This window comes from Apodemus sylvaticus, chromosome 4 (genome assembly GCF_947179515.1).
Source record: "Apodemus sylvaticus chromosome 4, mApoSyl1.1, whole genome shotgun sequence".
Taxonomy (NCBI): Eukaryota; Metazoa; Chordata; class Mammalia; order Rodentia; family Muridae; genus Apodemus; species Apodemus sylvaticus.
Window position 1 is genome coordinate 126,590,288 of NC_067475.1, and position 11,937 is coordinate 126,602,224.

Consider the following 11,937-nt stretch of genomic DNA (forward strand, 5'->3'; position numbering starts at 1 on the left):
TGCTGCGTCCCATCTCACTCCCTCCTTCAGCGCCTTTGAACAGTAGGCAGAACTCCTTGTTTCTGCAGCAAAATCACTCTTGCCCACTCCTCTGCAAGCATGCACGGGTTCAGCTTTTCTAGAAATATACACATAAATGGCTTCTGCTAATTATTCTCGCTGTGGGAGCTTTCAAAATGCTATGCCAAGCAAAATGTAGGCTGTTTCTTTTGTAAATTTGCCCAAATACAGAGGGGTTTTCTTAGATATTTTTTTCATTTGTTTTCTGCTTTTAATATGGCCTTTCCTATGCTCACATTTGCTCTTGCTAAGCCATTGTTTATCTTCACAACTACATTTTAACTCAGTGTGACCCTTTAAGAATTAAGTATTTTTTCAAAGGAAACAAATACTGAATAGGAGGGATTTGGTAATCTTTTCTGAGGCAGTTGTTTGTATGCCGAAATTAACAGGCCACATTGAATTGGCTATACAAACTCAAAATCGGAATTACCTCTCTTTTTTTGTTGTTGTTGTTTTGTTTTGTTTCTCTAAAAGCAAGTTTTTCATTCTTCTGCCCTAAAAGGTTAGTGGCCTTATGTTACATAAAAGTTGGGGATTAAAGCAAAAAGTAATACATAGAATATTATTATAGGACTCTGTATTTATTTTTCCAAGTCCCCAAATGTTATTAACATGGAGAGATCTGTATGAGTGCTGGTCTGGTCAATTAAGCACTGAAGGTAAATGTATATTCTTATTTCAAAGAAAATAAACAGATGAGATTATATTAAATTCAAGTACTCCTAAAATAAATAAATAAGCAGGCACACAATAATTCACAAAAGCCATGTGTTGTATTTACTCAAACTCCCTGAAGTAACTATTTCTCATTAACTTACCGAAGTCAGCATTGCTCCTTAGAGGAAAAGGAAATTTGGCATACCAAGGAATAAATAAAACACTGCAGCACTATTCACTGAATCATTTTGGGGGCAAATGTAGTGCTGGTTTCATGTCTTTGTATTTCTTCTAAGTCTGTGGTTGTCAATGTCAATTCAACCCTTCCTGAAATCAGCAGAGCTACAATTAGAGACGTGAAAACCAGTTTGTATGTAATTTAAATGCTGCAAACTGGCAATCTTCTCATGAAAACCACAAACAATTACTTCCATTCTCATGCACTGGCGCATCTGGAAACCCTCCATTTTTGATCTAGGATTACATATGAATTGATAACGAATTTCACAACTTTAAAAAAAAAGGCACATTTTTTGACAAGGGTGACTTATTTGCTTTGCAGTTACAACGCACTGCCACACTTATGTGGTTAAATGGCTTAAATTATACTACCAAGTAAATAACAGTTCTTTTCTCTGCCTGACTCATGTTAGTATTCCTGGGGTCATGAAACCTTTCTCAGCATAGGACTAATCCCCACTGTGCTGAAAATGAGAACAGTGAGCTATCAGGAGAGCCAAGAGAGTGAGGAACCTTGAATGGTCTCAAAAGGGGGAGATTTGGTTTCTATTTGATCTATATTTACTTTGCCAACTCTGATCAAAAGTAAAATTTTAAGAGCATTAATGAGAGTAAACCATCTTTGAACCACCCTTCAAATAGGCCCTTTGCACTGAAGGCCCCTACATTAAAGATCTGCAGGCTTCATAAAAGGCATGCATTTAAATCTGTTTAGTGTACACGTGAGGAAATCACATGTAGGGAAATACATTAGAATAAACAAAACCAGAGAGGTAATGAGAGCCTTTGGTGTAGCCCTGATATGCAAGAACACTTCCGAGGAACTGAACTCTAACACAAAGGCATTGGTGATGTGCTGTTCCTTATTAGAATTAGCCTTGGTCCAGAAAAACTTTTTCTTTACCATTAAACATATATTCTTCTCCATCTAATGCATTTTGCTAAAATCTTAAAGAAATAAAAACTGGCCCTGCATTGGAACACATAAGTGCTGCAATGAAAAAAAGAAAATAGCTGAGAAAACTTTTTATTCTTAAAGAAAACAAGTTGCAACAATAGATTATAATGGAATTAAGGGGATGCTAGAGTTCCTCTTCCCAGCAGGGAATGTTCAAATTGGAGAGAGGCTCCTCACTGAGGAAGAGGTTAGCTAAAAATGTTCCCGTGACAGGAATGGGAACTAGATCATTCCTTAAAATTCCATCAGAGCCCAGTCTTTGATGCCTCTAGTTTCCTGTTGTTAGTTCTTAAAATCAGAGAAGGGAGTGGAAAATGTGATTTATTGCTCATCTATAAGTGCAGCCTAATTCAGCTTCACATATATTTTAATATTTGAGGTTTCAATTCTACAATTTAGCTCAAGGCTATACCAAACCACTGTGCCATCTCTATCTCTCAGGAGCTTGTCAGGATCTAGTGTGTAAAGAAAATAGATCTTCATTCATTTCAATGCATGTCTGGCGCAGTATTGCAATTCCTTGTAAGATATAACATCTGCTGGCTGGCTGCACAGTAACATAATATTAATTCAATTTAATGAATAACAATTGGCAAATAAAATGTTAAGGAGAAAACTGAAACAAAGCATAAATCATTCCTCACACTAGAAACCTAGAACAAAGCATCCCTTCCATAGTTTCTGTCAATATTAGTATCCTGTGTAAAATCTAACTGTGCTCAAATAAATGTGTATTATTTACAGAATGAAAGCATCAGTCACAGCATCCAGTACCTTGCATAAGGATACCTCAGTGTTGCTAGTTGGTAGAGACACACATCTGTAGTAGTACTTTACAAATATGCTTTTACAGAGGTGACATGGGTAATCAACATGCCTGGATATACAGCTCATTTCCAAATCTGTGGGTCAACACTATTTCATTGTTTCTGATCCCTCTACTGTGTTGCTTTTTTGTCAACTTTATATCAGTTTGCAGTGTATCTTACTAAGATTCATTTTTAACACATTTTACAGATTTTTACCAAGGTGTTTTAGGAGCTGCATGGCTCTACGAGAGCTGTGGATTAATACTCATGTTTGTAGATAGTTCACTTTCTGAGGTTTTCCTGACAAAGATCTAGATCCTCTGCTACAGCACACCCATATCCTAGTGGCATAGGGAGGCAGCTAACTACCAAGGAGTGCAAAGAGGCCAGTCAGCACAAGTGGACAACCCCTGATCCCAGAGGAAATAGACTGAAACCCTGAGGACACAAGAGCCTAGGAGATCAAATGAAGCTCAAGAAGAAGGAAGAATAAAGTATGGATAATCTGGTCCTTCTTAGAGGGGGGAATAAAATACCCACAGAAAGAGATACAGAGACAAAGTATAGAACGGCATCTGAGTGAAAGACCATCCAGAGACTTCCACATCTATGGATCCATCCCATATACATTTACAAAACACAGACACTATCATCGATGCCTACAAATACTTGCTGACTGGAGCCTGACATAGCTGTTACCTGGGAGGCTCTGCTAGCACATGACAAATACAGAGGGGGACATTCTCAGTCAGCCATTGAACTGAGCACAGGGTCCCCAATGGGGAAGTTAGAGAAAGGACCCAAGGAGCTGAAGGGATTTGCAGCCCCATAGGAGGAACAAGATGAGCCACCCAGTACTCCCAGAGCTCCCAGGGGTTAAACCATCAACCAAAGAGTACACATGGAGGGACCCATGGCTCTAGTCACAAAGACAGCAAAGGGTGGCCTTGCTGGACATAAAAGGGAGGAGAGGCCCTTAGTCCTGAAAAGGCTCAGTGCCACAGTGTAGGGGAATACCAGGACAGAGAAGTGGGAGTGGGTTGATTGGGGAACAGGGGGAAGGGATGGTTATGGGATTTTCAAGAGGGAAACCAGGAATGGAGACAACATTTGAAATGTAAATAAAGAATATATCTAATAAAAAAAAAATCTAGATACAATTTAGTAAAAACAATAAATAAACAAACAAATGATATTATCCTTACTTAAGGTTAATAAGACGTGACTTCTTACCATGGTAAAAATTATTAGTAGTAATAAAGGGATAAGAGCTGCCAACATGACTTATAAATATGCATTTGATATTCCAACCATCTAAGTCTAGAAAGAAAAATGACCACAAACAAGCTCCAAACATCAGAAAACATGCTTCAACGGACCTTGGTGCAGTCAGTGTCCTCAGCAAAGGCTGAGGTACTTTGAGCGTGAAGTCATGTGCAAGGAGGTGAGCATCATGAGAGTCACAACAGCTCTCATGACACTGTGAGTGTGAGACCTCACATGAGAGTGAGGTCATGTGTCATGGCCTGACGTTCCGTCTAGGCTTTCTCTTCTAACATGTTCTAATCACCTTTCCTTTCATTTTATTTTTTTAAATTTTGTTATTAGATATATTCTTTATTTACATTTCGAATATTGTCCCCTTTCCTGGTTCCCCCTCCCCTGAAAATCCCATAAGCCATCTCCCCTTCCCCAATCAACCCTCTCTCACTTCTCTGTCCTGGTATTCCTCTGCACTATGGCATCAAGTGTTTCCTATGAACACTTATTCCCCTAAGTGCACACAGCCATGAAAAGCTACAGCAGAACTCAGCCAGTGTGCTTCTTGCTAGGAAATAATAAAACAATGTCCTCTGTGACATCTTCATGACACAGAGGCAAGGGATAAAGTTTAGATTCCAGCTAAATCTTAACATACACAAGCTTTTTCACTCATTTTCAAAACTCACCTTGGTGATAGCAATTACACTCCAACCAGAAAGGGGGTCATTGAAAACCAATACCCTCCTGCCATACCATTCTAGAATCTGAGGTCACACTGACTTCCCTTTTTCTCCTGGGACAAAGTGACAGGCAGTCCCTTGCACTTCTGAAGTTGTCTTTCTTGGAATGAGACACCACTATAGTTTCCCACAGTGATGAACTACAAGCCAAATCTTAAATTCATTTTTTAAAAAGAATACAATATAGCAAATAACTTTAAATCTTGCAGAAGTATGTTACATCAAGGCATTTTGTGTGAATTCAGAAAATAGTGTATGGGGGTTTGTCTACATATATACACTCTTATAGACTTTTATCTAATTTTTAAAAAAATTGACAATATCATTTTAGTCTGCAATGCAGTAATCACACACACCCCTCACCACCCTATCTCATACCACAGTTCCTGCCAATGCACTTCTCCCAAGTAGACCCCTACCTACATTTGTTCCTCCTTCCTTTTCTCTCAAGCTCCATACAGTCATTCGCATAATCAAGATTGCAGTGGCCACCTGGTATCTGAAGACAGCACCAACCACAATCTTCCTTATCTTTCAATTCCAATAGTCCTTCATTCCCTCTTCTATGATATTCCCAGGCCTCAGAGGTGGTGATGTGAGGTACCATTTGGGTCCAAGCATGCATTATAGCTCATTTTGCACAGACAGGAGCTACCCATTGTGACTGGTGCTGTGAGATGGTCCTGAGAGGATAGGGTTGTGGGGAACACTCTCTGTCCTTGCTGGACATAGGAAAGCAAGACATTTGCTTTGCACTTCTGGGCACTCACTCTATTTGAGCTTAGAGCCTATTATAATTGGTTGTACTGGGCATTAGAAAGGGGTGGCATTGTAGTTGACACAGACCACGACTATAGCTCAACCTGATCATTTACTGCCCAAGCTTCCACATGGGATGTAAGGACAGAGATGGGAAAGGTTTACTGCAGACAGCTTGGTTGGTGAAACCACATGGGTGGTCTGAAGGAAGTAGGGACACTAATTTGCTGCACAGACTGCATAGAACAAAAATTACTCTGGACCCTCCTGCTATCCACCCTCACATTTACAGAAAGAACTTGGATGCCAATGGCGTACCAACAAACAGCTTGGATACGAATAATCCTCTTATTGAGTTTCTAGTTAATGGACAGTTTTGTCTTCATTAAACAAGCCTTCTGGGACATTCCCTGTGTAACCAGTGCCCAAACTTAGAATCAAACTTTACTTCTTCTTCCATAATTAGAGGGGGAATGGATTAGAAATCGCTTCCTTAACTCTTCTTGCTGCGTATTCATGGAGTCACACAAAAGGGACACATACACAGCTGAGCTATGATGATAGGACATCTGCACTAAAGACAAAAGGGATTTGAGATGGTGTCCTGCCTTGTTGACATTTTTGACCTTATCTAGGATCATCCTGACAAAGTACATTGTTCCATCATCAACTGGACATTACCAAAATTAGGAAAGAATAAGTGCCCTGCTGTATTGTCCTAAAATTAGCAGCAACCTTGCTAATTAAAACTAATTGTGAGAGGATAACACATTGTTACCCCCCTTGGAAAACCTAGCATGGCTCTTCACTAATTTAAATGTTGTTGCTTTTAACCCAAAGAAAGTGACTTATTAAAATGAACACTAATGGACGGTTCTGTGGCTCAGCAATGACAGGGCAGAGGGCTGAGAGGAGGAAGAAGTGGCTGTGTCTTGTGTTACCTTTCATTATCTGAGAAGGCTTTGACAGGGAGAACACCATCAGAAGAACAGAAACAGTAAGTGGGGAAGGGAACAAATACTTTCCCCCAGTTCATTAATATGCATTATACACAGTGCAAGTCACTGGTGCCACAGAGATGTGGGATATTCTATTCAAGTATATTAATTTTAAATAAGTGTAGGGAGAGTAAAGTTCAAGGTCAATGCAGTTTGTATATTTATTGTATTTTTGTATTACTGTTGGGAAATACTTTTAGTGTGGCATAAGGTAAGAGAGTAGATAATTCTTCAAACAAATCAAATTCTATGAATGTATAAACCTCATTTCTCATGTGAGTCTTCTACACACTTTGACATAAGCACAGAAAAATTTCTGCACATGCACACAAACATACACATAGGTACATACAAGCATGTACACACAAAAATACAGGCATGCACACATACACACAAATATAGGCATGCACACATGCACACACATGCACACAGTTATATATACCATGCACAAACATAAACACATGAGCACAAAGAACATGCTTGCCTCCTACATACACACACATCCACAAAAACTCAGATGCAGCCATTCCTAATAGATACACACATGAACATACACATATACCATGAACACATTGGCATACACACACACACTAAGATATATGTTCAGATATTACATATGTTTATATATATAAACATTTAAACATTTAAGTACATGCGACCTCATTCTTTCCAGGCTACCTATTTCTACCTAGTCCAGGAAAGTGTATTCATGCCATAATCTATTCCCTCTTTCCCTTTATTCTAATAGACATAGTAGATAAAGCAAGCTCTTCCCCTGCCACAGAATAATTGCCTATAGAACAATAGAAAAAGAAATCAATATGAAGACTGCTTGGGGAAGATGTCCGAAATCATCCTCTGACCAGCATACAAACACACACACACACACACACACACACACACACACACAAGCACATGCACACATGCACACACATGTATAGATAGGCATAACAGAACAGAACACCAATAGCTTATGCTCTAAGATCAAGAATTGACAAATGGGACTTCATAAAATTACAAAATTTCTGTAAGGCAAAGGACACCATCAAAAGGACAAATCTGCAACCAACAAATTGGGAAAAGATATTCACCAACCCTACATCTGTCAGAGGGCTAATATCCAATATATACAAAGAACTCAAGAAGTTAGACCCCAGGGAACCAAATAACCCTATTAAAAAATGGGGTGCAGAGCTAAACAAATAATTTTCAACTGAAGAACTTTGGATGGCTGAGAAGCACCTTAAGAAATGTTCCACATTATTAGTCATTAGGGAAATGCAAATCAAAACAACCCTGAGATTTCATCTTACACCAGTCAGAATGGCTAAGATTAAAAACTCAGGAGACAGAAGGTGTTGGCGAGGATGTGGAGAAAGAGGAACACTCCTCCACTGCTGGTGGGGTTCCAAGCTGGTACAACCACTCTGGAAATCAGTCTGGCAGTTCCTTAGAAAACTGGGCATGACACTTCCGGAGGACCCTGCTATACCACTCCTGGGCATATACCCAGAGGAATTCCCCACATGTAATAAGGATTCATGTTCCACTATGTTCATAGCAGCCCTATTTATAATAGCCAGAAGCTGGAAAGAACCCAGATGTCCCTCAACGGAGGAATGGATACAAAAATGTGGTATATTTACACAATGGAGTACTATTCAGCCATTAGAAACAATGAATTCACGAAATTCTTAGACAAATGGACAGAGCTGGAGAACATCATACTAAGTGAGGTAACCCAGTCTCAAAACATTACTCAGGGTATGCACTTACTGATAAGTGGATATTAGCCTAGAAACTTGGAATACCCAAGAAACAATCCACATATCAAATGATGTCCAAGATGAAGGAATGAGTGGCCCCTGGTTCTGGAAAGGCTCAGTTCAGCCATATAGGGCAATACCAGAACAGGGAAGTAGGAAGGGGTGGATAGGGGAACAGGGGGAGGGAAAGGGGCTTATGGGACTTTTGGGAAGTGGGGAGCCAGGAAAGGGGAAAAGATTTGAAATGTGAATAAAGAATATATTGAATATAAAAAAAGAAAATAATAGAATGAAATGCCCGTCCTTATGTAATTTGTTCAATTCGCCTCCCTTTTGACTTTTTTGAAGCCTCACAGTTGTATTCAAGAGATCATCATGGATGATACAACTCATTACTTCCAAAAGCCTCATTTTCAAGAGCTGGAAATCCACAAAATACAGTGCTTTCTTAAAAAAATAATATTTTTTCTTTGATCATTTTATGCATTCTATTTTAACATCCCTTTCATCCTTGGCAAAATGTCAGTCCCTACAAATACTTCTCCTGTGTTCCTGTCTCAGTCTTTGGGTTGGTGACATAGGGCTGTAACTGAATAAAAGTTACATGTTCTAGTCCTCGGCTTCTTTATCTTGTCAAGCTTCTAAGCATTGACAAAATACAGCATGGATGGGGACAATTCACCTGTGAGCCTTCTTCTTCTTATGCTCAATTGGATGAGCCACATGGCTTTCCTCTGACATTTTTTTTACCCCAGCTTTATTCAAGGATATTTTGTCCATATTCAAAAATTATCAGTTGGCTTAGAATCCTTTTTATATCTGTTCTTGTAGAGCATGGGTTTCATTTGTCTGAATTGCTTTACTCTGTTTTTTGTTTTGTTTTATTTTGTTTTTTTTTTTTTTATCAAAGTAGTATACTTGATCCTTTCAGGAGGCATTCTCTTGTAAGACCTAAGTAAATTCTACTCATGGCCTGACCTGTTCAACACAAGAGATTTAATAGGCTGAGAGGAGAAAATAAGGGAGAAAAGTCAGCCAAATAAATGTGAAAGAAAGATAGAGTGGTTACGAGAGTTTTATCAAACCTTGACCCACATATACTCTGTAGCATGGTAACTCCTTTAATGGGATGTTGTAAGAACATAGTTTGCAAAAATTTCTAACCTTCGAAGTGTCTCAGAGAGAACCTGATGCAGCTCCACGCTTTATAAATATGGAATCTAAGGCATGGAGACTAAAAATATATTTTTCTTAGAATATACAGTTTAAATAAACCCAAGATTTAACCTTATGATAAAATTCCTATCTGTAAAGTTTTGTGTGCCTTTTGTTATTTATATAAGAAGCCACTGCCTATCCATTCTTAAGAAGCCATGTTTGGAGCTGGAAAAACTTACCAGATTGTAAAATTCTTGCTATGAAAGCAAAAGAACCTGAGTTCAGTTCTCAGAACCAATATAATAAAAATACAGGCATGATAAAGCATACTTGTAATCCCAGTACTCCGGAGGTGGAAACTGGCAGATGCCTGCAGCTCAGTGACCAGACAGGCTAACCCATTCAGCAAGCTCTTGGCCAATAAAACAATGTCCCAGAAGGCAAGGTTGGCAGCACCTGAAGAATGATGTCTGAGGGTGACCTGTAGTCTCTACATTCCATAGACAAACACACAAACAGCACATGCACATACACATCATCTATAACAAGATATTATTGGTGTTTCTGGCTCTTTTGCCTACTCCTGAGACCCTTTTTCTCCTACTAGGTTGCCTAGTCCTGTTATGAGGGATTGTGCCTAGTCTTATTGTAACTTGTTATGCCATTTCAGTTCATATCTCTGGGAGGGATCTTGGAAAAAAAGGAGGTCGAAGGGAACTTAGAGGAGTGGAAGGAGGCAAAATTGCTGTCAAGATGTATTGCATTCGAGAAGAATTGAAAAACTAAAAGATATTGCTTATCATCTCAACATTAGTTAAATCTTTCCCAGGACAGAAAACTATTGCATTTCACTTCAAATCAGTCCTTAATGTCCTCTAAACATTTGAAGCCAGTTAGATTCATGTCAGCTCAAGCCATCCCCACCTTCCTCAATAGATAAACTGGCTTATTTCAATGCAGACTGAAGGAGAGCCAGTGTTATACGCACTCAAAACTATCTTCTGAGAAGTCTTCACTTTGTCTTTAAATCACTTCTTAGCAGGGAAGTCTCCTTTGTAGTATATGTTTCAACGTACTCATTTTATAAAACTAAGTTTACAAGACATATTTGGGGATAAAGGAATATAATTTCAGCTCTGTAGTCATACTTTCATTAAAATAGGACTAACGTGTCCTAAGAAACACGTTAATAGCTCCAAGGGCACATGTTAAAACATAACAAATTTGGGTTTTAACTGAGTCTGTTTGAAAACAAGCACATTGATTTTCAGATATAGTTGGTATCATCTTATCTGCTATTTTGATTAAACGCATCATCTTCAAAGTGATATAACTTTTCCCCCTTGTGATAGGTATTGAATCTAACGCTTCCAGCATGTGCAGAAAGCACCCCACCTCTAATCCACACTCCTGGCAAACCACTGGTTGTTCAATGAACTCTTCGACTGGAAACGTATCACTCTGTAAACACAGAGACTGTGTGAATGAATGTGAACTAATTGGATCACCTCCTGGAAAGCATGAGAATGAGGACTTTGAGCAGATGCATTCTAATTGCAGGGCAGGAATGAGAACCAACGTGAATCTAACATAGTCCTGATGTCAGAAAATAGCCACAGCCAATGGGGAGTGGGGGTTGCAAAGAAGGGTTTATATCTTGGGAGACGAGAGGCAGGAAATCACTCTACTGTTCTCTGTAGCCCAGTACTGATATCCAACCATCATTTCAAACATGAAGTGCTACTTGGATCTGATTTTGAGGGTTTCAGATTCAGAATTTCAGTGCTATTTCCACTCTGAAAGGTCATCAGAGAGTGCAATACATAGAGATAACTCTGTCTCTGGCTCAGTGTGCAGCTTCTATAAGTGTGCCCTTCTGAAAATAAACTACATCTGGCAACCACTCGTGTGAATTACCTAAATAAAAGACTCACACTGTTAATGGAGCACTTTTGTACTACAAAAAGAAACCATTAGATTTGATGTTGAAAGAAACTACTTCTGTCGCTCACTTGACTGATTGCATCTTTTATTAGTTCCTCACCAAATTATTTTATAGTATTTCCCTTTCAATGCACCCTCCCCTTTGTTGGGATATTAGGAATGTATATTTTGAAAGTCCTGGTAAGAACTGTTGAGAAGTATAAAATTCAAGATCATAAAAGGCTTTTCATGAGAGGCATTGTGAATGCGGCTGCCACGCGGCGTTCAGATGTAGGTGTGCATTTCAGGGGGTGAAGATTAGGTTGTAAAGGGAAGTGTAAGTACAAATTGGAGCTTTAGGGCTGGAGAAAGTGAGTGGAGGCAAAGGAGAAGTAGGTGTGCAGCATATATCATAGCCATTAACACTAAGACCTCCTCAGTCGCAGTCTTCCAGCTAATGGCTTCTGAAGTGGGACTTTCAAGGACTAGAGCATGCTGTGTTTAAACCCCTCCCTCCTATATCACCAGGCAGAGCCTGTGGTCCACCGGCCTGCACATTGGAAAATGCCCTAGGTTTAAGTATATGGACCTTCCGCACCAGGA